The following is a 16,860-nucleotide window of genomic DNA, read 5'->3' as shown; positions in this document are numbered from 1 at the left end:
AGGGGTGTGAGCAGACAGATGGAGACTCAGACTCAGAAGGGAATGATAGCACATAAGAACCCCAAACCCAAAATGAAGAATGTCTATGACGGGCTCCAGGGAGACTGGAGACTGGAGGTCAGAGCCCGTGAGCTTGGAGAGAATCAACAGAACTGGAATGGAATGATTGGGGGAAAAGAAAGCCAACAGGAACAGCAAGAAGAATGGCATTTCTAGGACCTCTGGGATAATTTCAGATGGTGTAAAATGTGGACGTTTGGAATACCAGAAGGAAAAGAAAGAAAGAACTGATCAGAAGAAATTTTGAAGTAATAATAGTTGAGAAGTTTCCAAAATCAACGAGACCAAAACAGATCCAGAGAGCTCAGACCACACCAAGCACGAGAGTGATCAATAAGTCTACACCTGCGCATAACACTTTCACACTGCAGGAAACCAAAGGCAAAAGAGGAAATCAGGAGAAACTAGGGGAAAGGTTTTACTGCCTAGAGAAATGAGGGTGCGCTTTACAGCAGGCTTCACGTCAGAAAGTGCGAGAAGAAAGGGTGGAGCAAAATACCGCATCGTCAGGAACTAGCTACCCGCTTAGAATTCCACAACCTGTGAAACTATCCTTCAAAGGGGAATTGGAAAAGCAAAAACTAGGGGTTTTTGCTACAACTAAGTGCTACAGGTCAAAAAGGCAGGTCCGCACACAGAAAGCACCAGCTTCCGAGAAAAAATGTAAGTGAAAAGAAAACAAACTCGTTTATGTTCCTTATTCTCAACTGATCGAAAAGACAGCTATGTTTAAATCAAATGTTCCATTCATACGAGTAACACAAGGATTGGAGAAGGGAAGAAGCATGGGGAGAAGTGAAAGAAAAGACGCACAGCCGGGTTGTAGCAATGCACGGGGAGGGGGCCGAGGGAGCTGCCTAACCAGAGACCTGCGGCGTATGTTGGAAGGTGGAGGTAGATGGAATATGTGTGTTGCAAGTCCTCTTAATGTCTTTGGAAATGTATTTAGAAGTATAACATATATTCTGAGAGAGGAGATAAAATAGGATTGTGCAAAATTCCCCATTCAACCAGAGAAGAAACAAAAGTTGGAGGGGGTTATAAAGAGACAAAGTACAATATGGTAACGAAAAGAAAACACATACAAATATGGACAACAGTAACCCAACTGTATCAACCGCTTCAAATGTGAACGGTCTGAGCACACTAGTTAAAAGAAAAAGATTGGAAGAGCGTATTAAAAAAAAACAACAACAACAGGGGCGCCTGGGTGGCTCAGTCGTTGGGCGTCTGCCTTCGGCTCAGGTCATGGTCCCGGGGTCCTGGGATCGAGCCCCGCATCGGGCTCCCTGCTCTGCGGGAAGCCTGCTTCTCCCTCTGCCACTCCCCCTGCTTGTGTTCCCTCTCTCGCTGTGTCTCTCTCTGTCAAACAAATAAATAAAATCTTTAAGAAAAAATAAAAACAAAAACACCTGGGGCACTTCTGTGGCTCAGTCAATTGAGCATCCAGCTCTTGCTTTTGGCTCAGTCATGATCCCAGGACCGTGAGGTCCAGTCCCGTGCCTGGCTCCCTGCTCAGTGGAGAGTCGGCTAGTCCCTCTCCCTCTGCGCCTCTCTCCTGCTCATGCTCCCTCTAATACATAAATTTAAAAAGAAAAACAAAAACACCTGACTACAGATAATCTGTAAGGAGCCCACTCCAAACATAAATATAGAACCTTCAGTAGGTTCAAAGGAAAGAGATGGAGAAACATACACCTTGCTAACACTAATGAAAGGCATCGGGAGCAGCTGTCTTAATTGCAGACAAAGCAGGGTTTCGAGCCAAGAAGAGGTTATAAGGGATAAAGGCGAGCATTACATAATGATAAAGCAATCGATTCTCTAAGAAGCAACATAGTTGAACCTTGAAAAGCTTATGCTAAATGAAAGAAGACGGTGACAAAAACCATCTATTGTATGGTCCTATTTATATGAAATGTCCAAAACAGGCACATCGATAGTGACAGAAAATAGATTAGTGGTTGCCCAGGGCTGAGAGATCTGGAGGCAAAAGAGTGGCTGATACGAGGCACCGGGTTTCTTTCTGGAGTAATGAAAATGTCTAATATTGATTGTGGTGATGGCTGCACACATCTGAATACACTAAAACCCACTGAATTGTATGTTTTATGTGGATGAATTTTATGGTATGTAAATTACATCTCAGCAGAGTTGTTAAAAATAATAGAGGAAATTGGGTGTGGGGTTTATGGGAATTCTGTGTACCATCTTCACATTCTCTCTGTCATTCCAGGACTCTTAGAATGAAATAAAATATTTACTTAAAGACACAAGGACACCAGCTCTGATCCCCTGCTCTGTAGTTCTTCACTGCCTCGCAACGGAATGGCAGTGATGGCAAGGAAGTTCCCGACTCCTCACGGAAGGAAGCTGCCTTCTGCCTCCTCCAACATTTCTTTCCCTGCACAGAAGCTTCTTCCTCAGCATTAACTACTCTGCATTCAGGTGGCAGAAATGTCACTGGGTGTCACCCTGGGTCTCTGAGATGTAGAAGACACCCGCAGGCAGTCTCCAAAAGTCGGTACTTAAGTGAATACATCTCTTTATTAATTATGCATCCGCATGAGGTTAAAGAAGAGCAAACTGTGCAAAAATACATCATTTGAAAAAAAATATTTTATTTGCACCTCATTTTCCAATTATACATGTGCATGGAATCATACACCATTTGCTAGTTGCAAATTGTTCCTCTAGTTAATAGCCCTATGCTACATCAATGAAACTGTACCAAAACATAATTCTATTTTACTTAAGCTAAAAAATCAAAAGTAAGTGTTAATGTGTATTTCTTCAGCTTGAAGTTTTAATTTAATTGACTTCTCCAAACCAAGCAAATGATGCATGAATATGTGTCTAGATTCAATGTTCAAATGCTTCAATAAAAAGGGAGAGTAGGTGGAGAGGCGGTCCCAGATGAATTCTACCAAGATCGAAGAAATGAAGATTCTAATATAACCGTGGACTTTCTCCCACTTTATACCAAATTGCTAAGCCTTATCAAACGGCAGGGTAATTAAGCCAGCCTGAGGAAATCATGAGCACATCGTTGGGGATGCCTCGCCTCAAGTCCAGATGATACAGCTGCCAACTGCTTTGGACGTCCGACCGCTATGCTTGCTTTCCTTGGCAAACGCTAATCAACGAGCCAGCCACAGTGGATCGAAGACAGCTGTGATGAAACGCCACCTCATGGATTGGCTTCATGGATCTGCCCAAATGAATCATAAAACTATTCATCAATGTCCTCGGTTGTGCGGTCCTGAGCCGTTACGTGGGAGCTCAGGGGATACTCTGATCAGAAAAGCTTACTGTACGATTCCTCTGCCAATGCATTCATCATCCTCACCTTAGACCAGAAGGGGGCAGGGAAGAAGCAAACAGCAAGGTCACCATTAAAACAGGGCACCGAGGCGCTAACCTCCCTGCTGATGTAGGTGTAAAATCTAAATACGCTTTCCATGCCACCCTATCAAGGGGTTCTGTTTTGAAATCTGTATTTCTCCCAACCTCTATTGACTATTGGCCACAAAAGTCCACACGCATATTCAGAAAAGTGGGCGTTCATGTGCTTGTGTTCTGCGATGCTATTTTTCTACAAGGTAATATGGTCTGTGAATGAAATTTTCACTTGCACAAATTCCTGGGCTGTAAAATAGTGCCCAAGTATATTATAAATGAAGGGGGGGGTAACTGTGGGGACAAACATCTAGTTCTCCACTGCTTAGAGAACCTTGAAAATTCTGCCGGTTGATGCTTAGCCCTCTGATAGGCAAAGACACCTGCCCAACTCCACAGACCGAGTACTTCTTTCCACTTGTTACCAGAGACTCTGAAAGAGTAGACAAGTGAACATAGTTTCTGAGGATTTTACAGTGAGAGCTAGTTGTCAATATATTTGCTTCGCAGGAAGATTATTTGAATTGGAACAGCATCTTCAATATTTTAAAACACGTGTAAATTCCACAATCTGCAACATGTATTGACAACTTAAATTTAAACTTTGGAGTTGAAACACAGTACAGAGGATTCTCCATATCACATAAGTAGTTCACCCCATTCCCTTACTCTTCACGGATTCCTTCCTTTAACTGTGCCATGAGGCCAGAGAGATGGAAAGCCAACAGTCCTCGGTGGGGCTGGCGGGGGGAGGGGGGCAGTTTTGCTTCAGGCGGTCTGCTATCCCAGTAGCTGAAGTGTATGCATGCCTTAGGTTGGGTTTCTGGAAGCAGAGTCTGAGATGGGGATTCTTGTTCAGGCGGTTTGTTGGAAAGTGATCTTAGGAGGAGGAGAGGGTGGGATGCAGGAGAGGGCAGGGAAACAGCTCGGCTCGAATGCAGAATGCAGGCTCTCTGGGCTGCCCCGTAGTGCCCCCAAAACAGAGTTCTCACCTTGAGGCAAGGAGCAACACGGCAGATTATCAGAGAATCGCCTGTCTCCCGGAGTGGGTCTGGCAATGGGTCAGAGGGTGGGCTGCAGGCAGCTCAGCATCCCAGAGTGAAGGGTTCCCGTAGGGCTGAAGGAAATTCTCCTGCTGTGAGCTGTCCCCTCTGCGGCCCACACCCGGCAGCTGCTGTGGAAAGGCTGCGCCTGCTGGGAAGGGGATCTGTGTGGGCACCTCCTGCATCTTCTATAGCAGCTCTTCCCAAACCCAGGTCAGCCCCAGAACCACCTGGAGGGCTTCTTAAAACAGAGTGCCGGGCCCCACCTCCAGGATTTCCCACTCAGTAGCTATGGAGTCGAGCCCAAGAACCTGAATTTCTAACGAGTTTTGAGGTGATGCTGAAGTGTTGATTTTAAAACCACTGATCTACAAAAGGGCTCCATTCAGGAAATATCTGGATCTTGTCCAAGACCTAGATTACTGTTTGTGTATCTGGCTCCCTTCACTAAAAGGTCCCCTGGCCTCCTAACTGCATTAACCCTTATCTTTACGCGTCAACTCTGAGAGCCACTCCCTGAGGGGAGCCTTCCCAGACTTCCGGAGACAGCATATCCCTCTACTGCGCACCTCCTAGCACCTTGAAGCTCACGCTCTAAGGCCAACTGCAGCTAAAATTGCACATTTGCTTGTGTGTGATTTGGTGAAAGACCCCCTCACTGGGCTGGAAGCGACCCGGGGAGACGTTTGGGGGCGCCCTGCTCAGCACTGTACCTCCAGGAGTGTGTGCTCGCGGCTAGGAGCCCACGGTCTGCACCGGTTGGTTCCACAAATGCCCTGTCCACATAGTTAGAGCCAAGTCCTTCTGTGCTCATTACTTCCTTCTTTCAAATTATTTTATTTCAAATAAATGCTAATTATGTCAGATTATTTCATTACCTCAAGGTTTCAGTACCTCCCCTGCAAAAGGGAAATGAGAACCTACCCTGTCCGGGTGTCGCAGGTGCTCAGTGAGTGAGCAGACGGTGCTGGGGCGGGTGGGGAGCGGGGCGTAAGTGTCTGCCACCGCTGTTACCTAGCACTGTACCCGGGTCACAGCGAGCTCTGGTTAAATACGTGTTGGTAAGCGGATGAGTATCCTCGGTACAGAAGTTATACCCCAAGTGAAATGCCTGTCAAACCATTTAAAAAACCCTTCCTTAAATCATGCCAATGCCACAGAATTTCCCAGCTGAAGCTCTGAGTCCAGTCCCTGGGACATTTCTACTCCTTAGGGCCTAAAAATACCAGTTTCTTAGTGACAGCCTTAGATGACCACCACGGAAGGAAAACTAACATTAGACCACAGAGAAGATTCCATTTACCAAACAGAAGTGAGTATCCAAGTGCTTCATTACCAATAAAAGTGAGGAGGGGGGTTTCTGCCCTTGAGACCCCCATGAGTCCGGTGCTAAGGCTACTTCTCCCTCCACCACTCCACCATACTAGGGTTTATGCAGATCCCTCTCAGCCTCCCTACAAATGGTTCTCCATCCCCTTCTTCAAGGCTAGCAGCAGGAAGCATCATCCGGTTCCACCAGGTTGCCCAGCATCTAGACTCACCTTGACCTGAAACCCTGTGGCCGCTTCCGGGTCTCAGAATCCCCCTCTGACAGCTCACAGATGAGACTAATGCATGCATCTCATGGCTTCTGGATCTCAGTGGGAATTTCTCACTCTCTGCTAACACCTTCCTTCAGCAGAGTGTGAGCCATTTTTCCATCCTGGTGGACTTTTCTGTCCTCTCCCCCACCCCTGCCCCTGTGCCCATTCTGAAGAGTGTCCATGAGGACCAAGTAGAGAACTCCATGTGGGGTCAGAGCATTGCAGGTGTCCTTTGTTCCAGAAGCCATACGAATATTAAAGTCACTTGGGGTTACTTGAGCCTGTGTGGTGGTGCCTTCCACAAGGTTGCATGACCTTCACTCCAAAGTTACCAAAGTTACCTGTTAAAGTCGTCCCAGCAATTTGCATTGTAGTCGTTTGCTGTTTTACTGTTGTCGTTGCTCACGATCTATGAACGAAAGTTGTCACTGGTCTTCCTGGCTTTGTACCACCCAAGGTGACAGGCTGGAATGCAGTGGGAGCTGTCCTTGGGTCCCGTGGCCGCCATAACATGCGACCACAAACTGGGGGGCTCCAAACGACGGGCGTCCTCCTCTCTCACTGCTCTGAGCGCAGCAGTGCCCACTCCAGGTCTCAGCAGCGCTCTGCTCCTTCTGGAGGCTCTGCCGGAGGACCCATCCTTATCATGCCTAGCTGCCTCCCCCAGCCTCCACCTTCATCTTCACGTGGCTTCTCCTCTTCTCCCTGTGCCCACGAGTTTGTCTCGTTCATCTTTCATAAAGACACCTGTCTACGATTTCAGGCCCACCCAGGGAACCTGGGATGATCTCATCTTGAGATGCCTAATGATGCCTGCAAAGACCGTTTTTCCAAGTGAGGCCACATCGACGGGTGCCAGGGGCTACGAGGTGGATCCGTTCCCCCCTGGAGCAGTACCGCCTCAGTCGTTCGTCTTCTCGCAGGAAAGAACCGAAGCAAGAGGCGAGAAGGCATATGCGCAAAGTCCGAGTACACTCGCGGGAGGGGTGAGTGGGCATCGGGACAGGGGCTCACGGGCCGGGACAGAGTTGTTAACTGGGGCTGGAATAGTCCGCACTCGGGGCAGGAAGCAGCGTTTCGCACCTTTTCCTCCAGCTCGGTCAGGGCTTCCTGCCCCGGCATCCGCCACGTCGGCTCCGTCTGGTGTGATCTGGCTTCTGGTGGAGCGCTGCCAGGACAGGCCTTTGACGTCCCCATCGCTGGCCCTGGAGGGAAGGCTTCTCCCTCGCGGTGGTGTGCCTGCGTCCCCGCGTCCTTTGTCTTACTTGTCACATAGCAGCCCCTAAGAAAGCCCACGGCAGGGAAGGGAGCGGGCTGTCCAAACCAGAACGCTAATCATACTTTTGTTCCTTTTGCGCATGTACGTCCTGTGGCTCCTGGGAGGAATTCCCCAGGGCGGTCTGGGCAGGATAGGCCTCAGTGCAGGTTCTGGGATGTCTCCCCCAGACATCCGCCCCCGGCCCCGCGTTCCTGTGGGACCCAGGCCTCACACAACTATCTAACTGCCTACCACAGGCCTGGCTCTTTGGAGCCACCATCCCACCCACCACAGGGCCCAAGACAAGACTGGCATCCTTACCACACGGAAGTAGAAGCCGCCACAGAGAAGTGTGGCACCTAAGATTTCAGCGAGATTTAATTTTTCCTGGAAATGTTTTAATTCCCCTTTGGTTGCTTTCTTAATTGGCTTCCAGTCACAGGATGTAATTATAAAGAAATGGAATGAATGTTTTCTTCTTTAAAAATTTCCTGCCAAAACGCACACATGAACGAGTAATACTGGCCTGAAAGATGTCAGCTTGGAATGTTTTCCAACTATTCCAAATCACGTTTATCCTTAGAACTGCTTTCTAAATGACATTAGACAGATCAGAGTTATTACTTCGGAGTCACGCTTTTTATTCAAATTATTCAGACCCTGAGCTTTTTCAGCTTCTAACTTCACTATGTCTCTCATCGTATCCTAGAATTGGAGCTTCAGTAAAGCTAACACACCTTTGCAAAGTGTTGCCATGATGCTAAGCCTCCCTTTCCCAAATGATCAAGGCTAAGAAATCGCTAAGAATGTTTACGATCTCTGCAAAGCTATCCAGTCCTGAGACAAGAGTCGCTGAGACCACTTTTTTCTTTTAGATCTTTTGACTTGATTTTTGCTGTGTTTTCTAATGATCTCTTAACAGCTTCCACTGGAGATTTTTTTTTTTTTTCCTTTGTGTGGTGTTTGGAAATTCTGCCTGGAGGTCTGAGTCTGCAATATATTTAGTGCATGCTTGGTGTGGATTGTGTACATTTCATCTTGAGCTTCCGGAAGGACGTCTGCCTCACTCTGGGCCATTGGGTCAGTTGTAGTGGTTGAAGAACATTTGCTGGAATGCATGCGAACATTCTCAGCAGAAGTGGCACCAGGTGAAGACTTGCTTCTGCTTAAAGGTGAGACCGCCCTCTCGGCCTGCTAAAGTAAAACCAATGACATAAGTCCCAGGAGAAACCTCACTGTATTTCTACTCAAGTATCACAACCTCTTCCAAAGGAAATTTTCTGATTGGATGCGTTACCTATCCCACCATCAACATCATAACACATAAGGATTGGAAGGAAAAGATGGGATTATTCATAGCATTGGCCAGAGGTACATTCTCTCATTTTTGAACATAGACATAGAATCCTAATTAGAAATCTTCAAGCCGAATGCCTGTACACACACGCACACACACATACATAATTAAACCATAAGACAGACGTTCACTTGTTAATTTATTAACAAGAAGTCTCTGAATGTAATTAAAATTACTAACAAATTAAAGAACAGTCAAATTAATAGATGAACAAAATTATGTAATAAAATTCAATATTCAGTTATGATTTAAAAAAAAACTTCTGGTAAATTAGGAATAAATGGGAACTTTCTTAACGCATTAAAACCCAAGCGACTATCAGACTTAGTTTTGATATGGTTACAGTCAATATCAAGACAAAACGCTCTGCTTATTATTTATTATGTACAAATAAAAGCCCACAGAGAATTAGCTCAGGCACAAACAAACCAGCCCCTGGAACAAAGTAGGGAGCCCAGAGAGATCCCTGGAATATGGGGCTCTGGAGGGGAAGAGGGGTGCCCCATAAAGAAGGTGGGAAGTGATGGGCCTTCTACAGATGAGCACCTTGCTGAAAGATGCATCCTTATGTTCTTACTTTTCATCACATCACAGAATAAACCCAGAGTTGGCTACAAACTGAAATAATGAAAAATGTGCAATGATTTCCAACAGAACAAAACAAACCTCTTGAAGTAAAAGATGACAGACTTTTCTGATTTTGAACAGAGACAAGTTTCTTGAATGCGACCAAAAAGGTACAAACCACAAAGGGAATGACCGATGCCACAGTTAATCACAATGACCTTCAAGACATCTACAAAACATAAGATCCCTTGAACAAAGCCAATGACAGGCGTGTCTGGCACTGCGTACTGACTGCACACGTGATGGGGCAGGGGGTGTCCGGAGCATATAGAACAAGGTCCTATAAAATACCTAAAAGAACAAAACAAACAACTGATAAAAGACCAAGGTGAGGTATGAACAGACAGTTCATAGACGAGGCAACCCGGATGAGCACTGGACATTCGGCAAGATGCTCAAACTCACTGGTAACTAAGGAAGCACAAGGCAGGATCACAAAGAGATGGCCTTCCTCAGTCGTCCATGCAATGACAAAACATTCCATCGTTGTGTGCTAGGCACGGCTGCGGTCTGTTGGCAGCACTGTGATGGAGGTGGAGGTTCGGCCATGTCTAGTAGAAGATGCCAGTACACCAGCATGTTTCATCTCATTAATCCAACCCCTGGGCACGTGTCGGGAAGAAGAATGTCTGTTCCCAGTGTTCAGAAGACATATGTACCTTCCAGCATTACCTGTAATGACAGTCAAGTGTAAACAACATAAAATAGTCCATGGGTAGAGAGAGAAAGAAATGATGATTTATTCACACAACAGAGGAGAGCACAGTGGTTCATATGAACTAGAGTCACGCATGCCAACATGAATGGGTATCAAAAAAACGTTGAGCGACAAATGGATAAAGAAGACGTGGTCCATATATACAATGGAATATTACTCAGCCGTCAGAAAGGCTGAATACCCAACTTTTTCATCAACATGGATGGGACTGGAGGAGATGATGCTAAGTGAAATAAGTCAAGCAGAGAGGAAGTCAGTTATCATATGGTCTCACTTATTTGTGGAACATAAGGAATAGCAGGGAGGACGTTAGGAGAAGGAAGGGAATAATAAAGCGGCGGTGGGGGGAATCGGAGGGAGAGACAAACCATGAGAGACTGTGGACTCTGAGAGACAAACTGAAGGTTCTAGAGGGGAGGGGGTGGGGGGATGGGTGAGCCCGGTGATGGGTATTAAGGTGGACACATACCGCGTGGAGCACTGGGTGTTATATGAAAACAATGGATCGTGGACCACTACATCAAAAACTAGTGATGTATTGTATGGTGACTAACATAACAGAATAAAAAAATAAAAATAAAATCTCAAAAACAAAACTTGAGTGAAAAAAAGAGAAAGTTGCTGGATCACATAAGCAATAAGACATTTGTGTAGTCTTTTAGAGTTGAATAAAATGTGATGCTGTGCATTGCCACGAACATGCACGTTGATGGAAAATATAAACCATGGTTGGGTGTGATGCTCTGACTCATGGTAGCCGTGACCTCTGGAGTCAGGGAAGGAAGGGGAAGGGCAAGACAGAGGGAGGGTGGAATAAGGGCTCCAAATGGGGAAGAAATGACGTGAGATCTGGAGTACTGGGTGGGCAAGCATGGTTGCGGGGGCTCTTGCTCAGCACTGGGGGCCGCCTGTGTGGGCTGATAGAGAAGGCGGAGTCGGGGTGAATCCTGGATTCCTTCTTTCGTGGGCTTAAGTAGGGGGAATATTAGGATGTGGACCTAGAATCTGAAGGACCCCATCCTTCAGCTTGGAGTCACAGGGTTGGACTCTGGTTGCTGACATAAAGTCAGGAAGTAGAAGGGCTAACCCAACACCCATTCCCAACCGTCTCTCCTTGCACACCTTCCATTAGGGAGACTGAAGAAACTTCCCCAGCCTTCTTTGCAGCTCGAGATGGCTGCAAGGGAGGATTCAGAACTGGCTGAGGAGGAACCCTGTTGGGCACCCCTAGGAAACGCAGAAGAAAGAAACATGTTCTCCCTGGATCCTTGGCTAAACTCTGGATGCGATTTTGGAGCTCTGACAGCCCTCTTGTGACATTGAAGGGAAGACAACAGGAAGTGGCAACCGCACAGAGCTCCCAACCAGCTCCGGACCCCCCTTCCATCCACCTTAAGTAGGAGAATGGAACCTCTCTATTGGTTGTTTCTCTGATGATAAAGCATCTTAAGTAATGCACTCACTTTAGGTAGGAGGTGATTTGCTCAAAAGTTACCAAGGAACCCACAGAATCCAAGTAATGCTGAGAAGCTAGGGACCAGACGGGCACAACCCCAATAACCTGCCCAGTCCCTCTGTCTGGCTGTCGTCCTCAGCACAAATTCTCGGGACAGAAGACCCGCCCCAGGGTCAGGTTTCCAACACTGATCTCCAACAATGAATGTGTCCGGCTCACTTAGCATATCTCTGACCACCGGAAACTTTGATTCAGGGGGGTCTGTTCAAGAGCAGAGAGTCTGGAGGGGTGCCCTGAGAAGTGTCCACTGCAGATTGGGCTTTGTGGGTTTTGTTTTGAGCACCTTGCAGGGCTTCCTACACTCCCGGTTCCCCATCCCTCCACCAAGTAAGTCCCTCCAGGGTCTGCTTACATGATGCTCAGCAGGGGAGTCAGATCAGAGATCGTCAGCCTAGAAGGTGGGACCCGTTGTTATTAATTACAAACAAAACAATTATAAAGTATTCGCGGTATACAGGTTATATTTTATACTGACACAAGCTACTACCAAAATCCACTTTAAACAGCAATATTTTTGCTTTACTTTCGATGTTAAGTACTTTCTTCCTCCTTATCTTTAACCTCGGCATTATTAAAACTGCTCCAGGAATCTATTTTAAAAATCTCACTGTGACATTTTCATCAGAAAAAAATGACCTTACCGTTCTAGAGGTGCCACAATCATTTGGCAGGATACAACAATTTTTTTCCTCCCCCGATAAATCAACGTTCAGAATATGCTTGTTTAAAACTCTTTATTCCGATTGTCATTTGTGAGTGGGGCTAGCACTTACAATCACACAGAATGAAGAACGGCCAAATTGCGAACAATTTCCACGTCCGTGCTTCTCACAAACCGTCTTTCATCTCGATCATGCTTCCCATTTCATCTCCAAGGTGAGCCGAAGCCTTCGTGGGGTTCAGAACTGCGTCCTGAGAGTAGGGGGAATGCAGGAGATTCCAGAAGCTAATGAATGCAGAGGCTGAGAGCCCGCTGCAGGCATAAATCAGACTTCTCCCCTTGTCCTGTCCTCCTCGTGGCTCTCAAGTCACCCAGCTACAGCGTGCTGAGTCTCTTGTCTCCATTGGAAAACCACACCTGGTTGTCCTGCACCCATCCTTTGGAGGAGCCGTGATGAGGAGGGTGTTTGCAAAACAACCCCCGTGCATTCAGGGCTGAATTTTTTTTTTTTCAAGGCACCGTGCTGGTCGCATCACTTTGCTCACATCATTACCTTGAACCCTCACAAGACCCAGATGAAGAACATTTCTCTTCATCCCACTATTATTATTATTACTATTTATCACCGCCGTTGAACAAATAAGAAAAGTAAGCTCAGACACAGACAGGGGCACAACTGAGCTCTATCTCAGGGTGTGAGGATCACAGATGCTGTCTTTCACCTACAGCATTGTTTAGAAAATCACTGCTTTTAGCCCTAAATTAACATTCCCCTGATTAGGCCGGTACCGAGGTACCTGACTGGGGTTAGCTATTTTGGAGATGTATGGAGGGGAAGAAGTGTCCAGCCAGGGACGAGGTAGGTAAGAGCAACGTGACCCCTGTTAGGGGAACAAAAGCATGCTTTAAATTTCTCATTCAGGTGCACGGTTATAGAGGTCATGCTCATCACTGCATTTCCCCCACATTCAGCGTTAAGTCGGCAGCTAACGGAGATTGAGCTTTTCTGCTCCAGGTGCTTTGAGAGGCACCGTGCATTGAACATCAGCCCTGCCATCCCCTGGAACTCACTAGGAGAGGAAGCCCGTAACAGATCCCAGCAAGGGGATCGGGACGAATCCGGACGCTGAAGACCCCAGCCCGTGCCCACAGCTGAGAGGCCCAGGGCCAAGCCCAGACCCAGCCGGAGCCACCCCACACCTGCGTCATGGGACGGGAAGCCGGGAAGGGGAGACCGGAGGCTCGAAGAGGCTGGTCACCAGCTTCGTGGCTCGAGTCACTGCCCTGGGAAGCCAGAGCCGCACACACGGGGGCCCGCAGCACCGAGGGGAAGTCGTGCCAGGAGGGAAGCACAGAAGAGGGGCTTCTGGATTTTCCATCCGGACGCTCTATGGGCCCTGGCTGCACCCTCTCTCCGACCTTCAGACCACCCGCCCCCTCTTCCCGAACCAGCGACGGCCGACGTCTGTCCTGACCAAACCAACAATCTTACAAGAGCCTCTGTTACAGCAGACGTGCTGCTTGGGATATGAATTTGTAAAGTCAAACCCGTTTCACTTCTCCTTTTTTTTCTCAGTGAGCCCCGTTACTTCGGTTGGAAAGGGTCCGTTCTACAATAAATGCCGGACCCCAGCAGGAGGGGATGGGAAGATCGGCTCCCGCGCTCTGGTGGAGACACGTCTCTGAGCCGCGTGTGCCAAGGGGACACGGACGCCCCGGCGTGGAAGCCAGCCCAAGGGACAAGTCCACGCACACGAGGAAGGCGAGTCTGATGCCTCCTACATACAAGGGAAACCATGGAGCACTCCCCCAAATGTCAAATAAACTCCTCAGTTCAGTGTTAGCATCTCCTTAGCGAGAACGCTGGGAAGCGTTGTGACCAAGTGTTTGCCCGCTCACATCGCAACCCCAAACTCTCCCCCTCTTAATCTCACTTCTTTTCAGGTCTCTGCTTACATGTCACCTCATCCCAGCGTCATTTCCTGCAAACCTCTGACTGGGGCACTGCCCCCCCCCCCCACCCCACACTCGCTCTCTTTCCCTCGGCTCTGCTTCATTTTTCTCCGTCGCGTCTGTCACCGGCACCTTGTTCACGATCCCTGTCCCTCCACCAGAACACAAGCCGCCGGAGAACCTGGCTTCCTGGCAGCCCGCTGCTCCGTCCGCAGCCCTCAGAACTGTCCAGGTTTCCCGCAGGCTTTCAACAAACACCTATTGAGCCAATAAAGGAATCGTAAAGAAAATGGGATTTGCCAGCCCACCAGCGACGTGCAAATCCCAGCGACAAGAGGGAAACAGTGAGCACGTGGACACCACCAAGCAACAGCAAATGCAAGATGTGCCTCGGGGACAGGAGTCACATCCGTGGCTGCATGGGCTCTCAGGACAGCCCTGTGAGCAGAAACCAGCGCCCTGATTTCCAGCTGAGCGCCCGGAAGCTCATCAGGAGTGTGTGACCTGCTCAAGGCTCGGCAAGGCCACAGAACCCACGGCAGAAAGCGGGCTTCAACCCCGGTCTATTTACTTCCCACAAGTGACCTCACAGCTCTGCCTTCTTCCCCGGGGGAGGGAAGGTGTTAAGCAGGTTTAAGAGCGTCTCATGATTTCTGCAGTATTTTCCAAGGCTCAAATTGCTTTTGTGTCTCCAGTCCTTCCTGCAAAAAGGCCACAAGGTCCCAGTGGCTCTGAGGTTCTGGGGACATGTGCCCTAGTGCCCCCCATGACACCCCCGTCAGCACGTCCAGGGAAGGCACGGCCTGGGGAATGGCAGTCCCAGGGTGAAACCCTGCTTGCTTCCGTGGGAAATGGATTTAATAGAGGGATCATTTCACATCTGTGGCTTTTTAAAATGTGGACTGAACACTGTGTGAAGATTTTATTTGATTGACAGTTTTGCAATACGGTTCCCAGATCCTTCGGGCGAGACCCACATGTCGGCTGGCCAGATTTCTGGAGGCCTTCACAGCAGCAAACCCCGAAGACCCTACAGATATAGGAAATGTTATTAAAGTCTTTCCCTCTTGATGCTAGCTTGTTACGTTCCTACTACCCTCTCTCTCGGAAAACAAAAACAAAAACAAAAACTCATCTATTATGATTTCAAATATTTTTTAATGTAATTTCTGAGAAAGGTTTTTGCTTCGGTTTAGTTTTTGCCTTGAGGAACACAGAGGTGCTAATGCCCAACCATGGTTCCCACATGAGTCTCGAGGCGGATTAAAGGTCCCTGCACACCCTTGTGTGTGTGCACGCCCTGCACACCAAGGTCCCCTTGCCTCCTTCACCTTCCCATCCACTCATGCTTATCCCCTGGATGAGACATGCAGGCTCCTCGTGGTGACCCCAGCCCTAGTCGACAAGTCTCGGGAATTTTCAAGGCCTTAATAGTCTCCTACTTCTCACCACTCAATTAACCTTTTGTAAGTTAAGATTTTCTCACCCAATATTCCAGATTTATTTTTCTCCCTAGAGAGCATGTATGCACGGTGGTACTAATGCTATGAACATATGTTCAAAACAAAGAGCTTATTAGAAGCATTGTTGCCCAAAACACATAGGCCAATGTTTTCCCACTCAATTATGCTTTTCCATAAATACCATAGCTTGGTTTTCTCCTAGGCTTAATTACAAAATAACCATCTAACTTGCCCTATGCATTTCCAGGGCCAAAACAGTAGCCTATATATATGCATATATTTTTTTGGTTTTTCCATATTTTGAGCTGTCCCCTGAGGACAGGTTCCCCAGGCTAAAAGACATGAAGCTTTAAAACCCTTTAAACTACATCGACACACAAACATTGTTTGTAGGGATGTAAAGTGATACACAACCCTGGAAAAATATTTGGTAATTTCTCATAAAACTGAATCATGCACCCCCACCATACACCCCAGCAACTGCCCTCTGGGACATTTATCCCAGAAAAATGAAAACGTATATTCACACAAAATCCTGTACGTCCATGTTCCTAACAGTCTTATTTCTGGATAGTCAGAGTGGAAACAACCTAGATGCGTCTCTGTAGATGACGGATCCACCCGCACCCGGAATACGGATGCGAGCGTGGATGAAGCTTGAGGGCATTGCGTGCAGGGAAAAAAGCCAAGGCCAAGACATAGCTCCCTATTTCCATAGTCACATAATGTTCCTGAAGGGACATCGCTTAGAAACAGACAGACCGGTGGTTTCTGCGGCGAGGGATGGTGGGGGCAGGAGGGCGAGGCTATGAGGGGAGCGCCGCGGAGTCCTGAGCTGGTGGAAATGCCCGGCCCCCTGGGTGCACGGACGCCCGTGTGCGGACTGCGAACTGCACTGGGGTTCCGCACGATGTTGCCGGGGGGTAGCAGGGCAGCCACCTCAAAATCCGCCCCTTGGCTAAGGATTATTTTGAACTGAAGGCAACGGAGAAGAAGGAGATACAGTAAAAACTCTCTGTCTTCCTCCTATTTGCTGAAAGGCAGGACACGAGCTTGTGGACGTGTCCCCTCTTGCCCCTTCACCCGGAAGGACGGGAAGATGGCCACAGAGACAAGTCTGGGCCCCGATGGCCCGGAGCGGCCCCAGAGGACTCTACACAACAAACCTGGCATGCAGCCCTTCTCCATCAGGAGCCCTTCCCCGGACCTTCCCACGATGTCC

This window comes from Zalophus californianus, chromosome 8 (genome assembly GCF_009762305.2).
Source record: "Zalophus californianus isolate mZalCal1 chromosome 8, mZalCal1.pri.v2, whole genome shotgun sequence".
Taxonomy (NCBI): Eukaryota; Metazoa; Chordata; class Mammalia; order Carnivora; family Otariidae; genus Zalophus; species Zalophus californianus.
Note: the sequence above shows the minus strand (reverse complement) of the source record.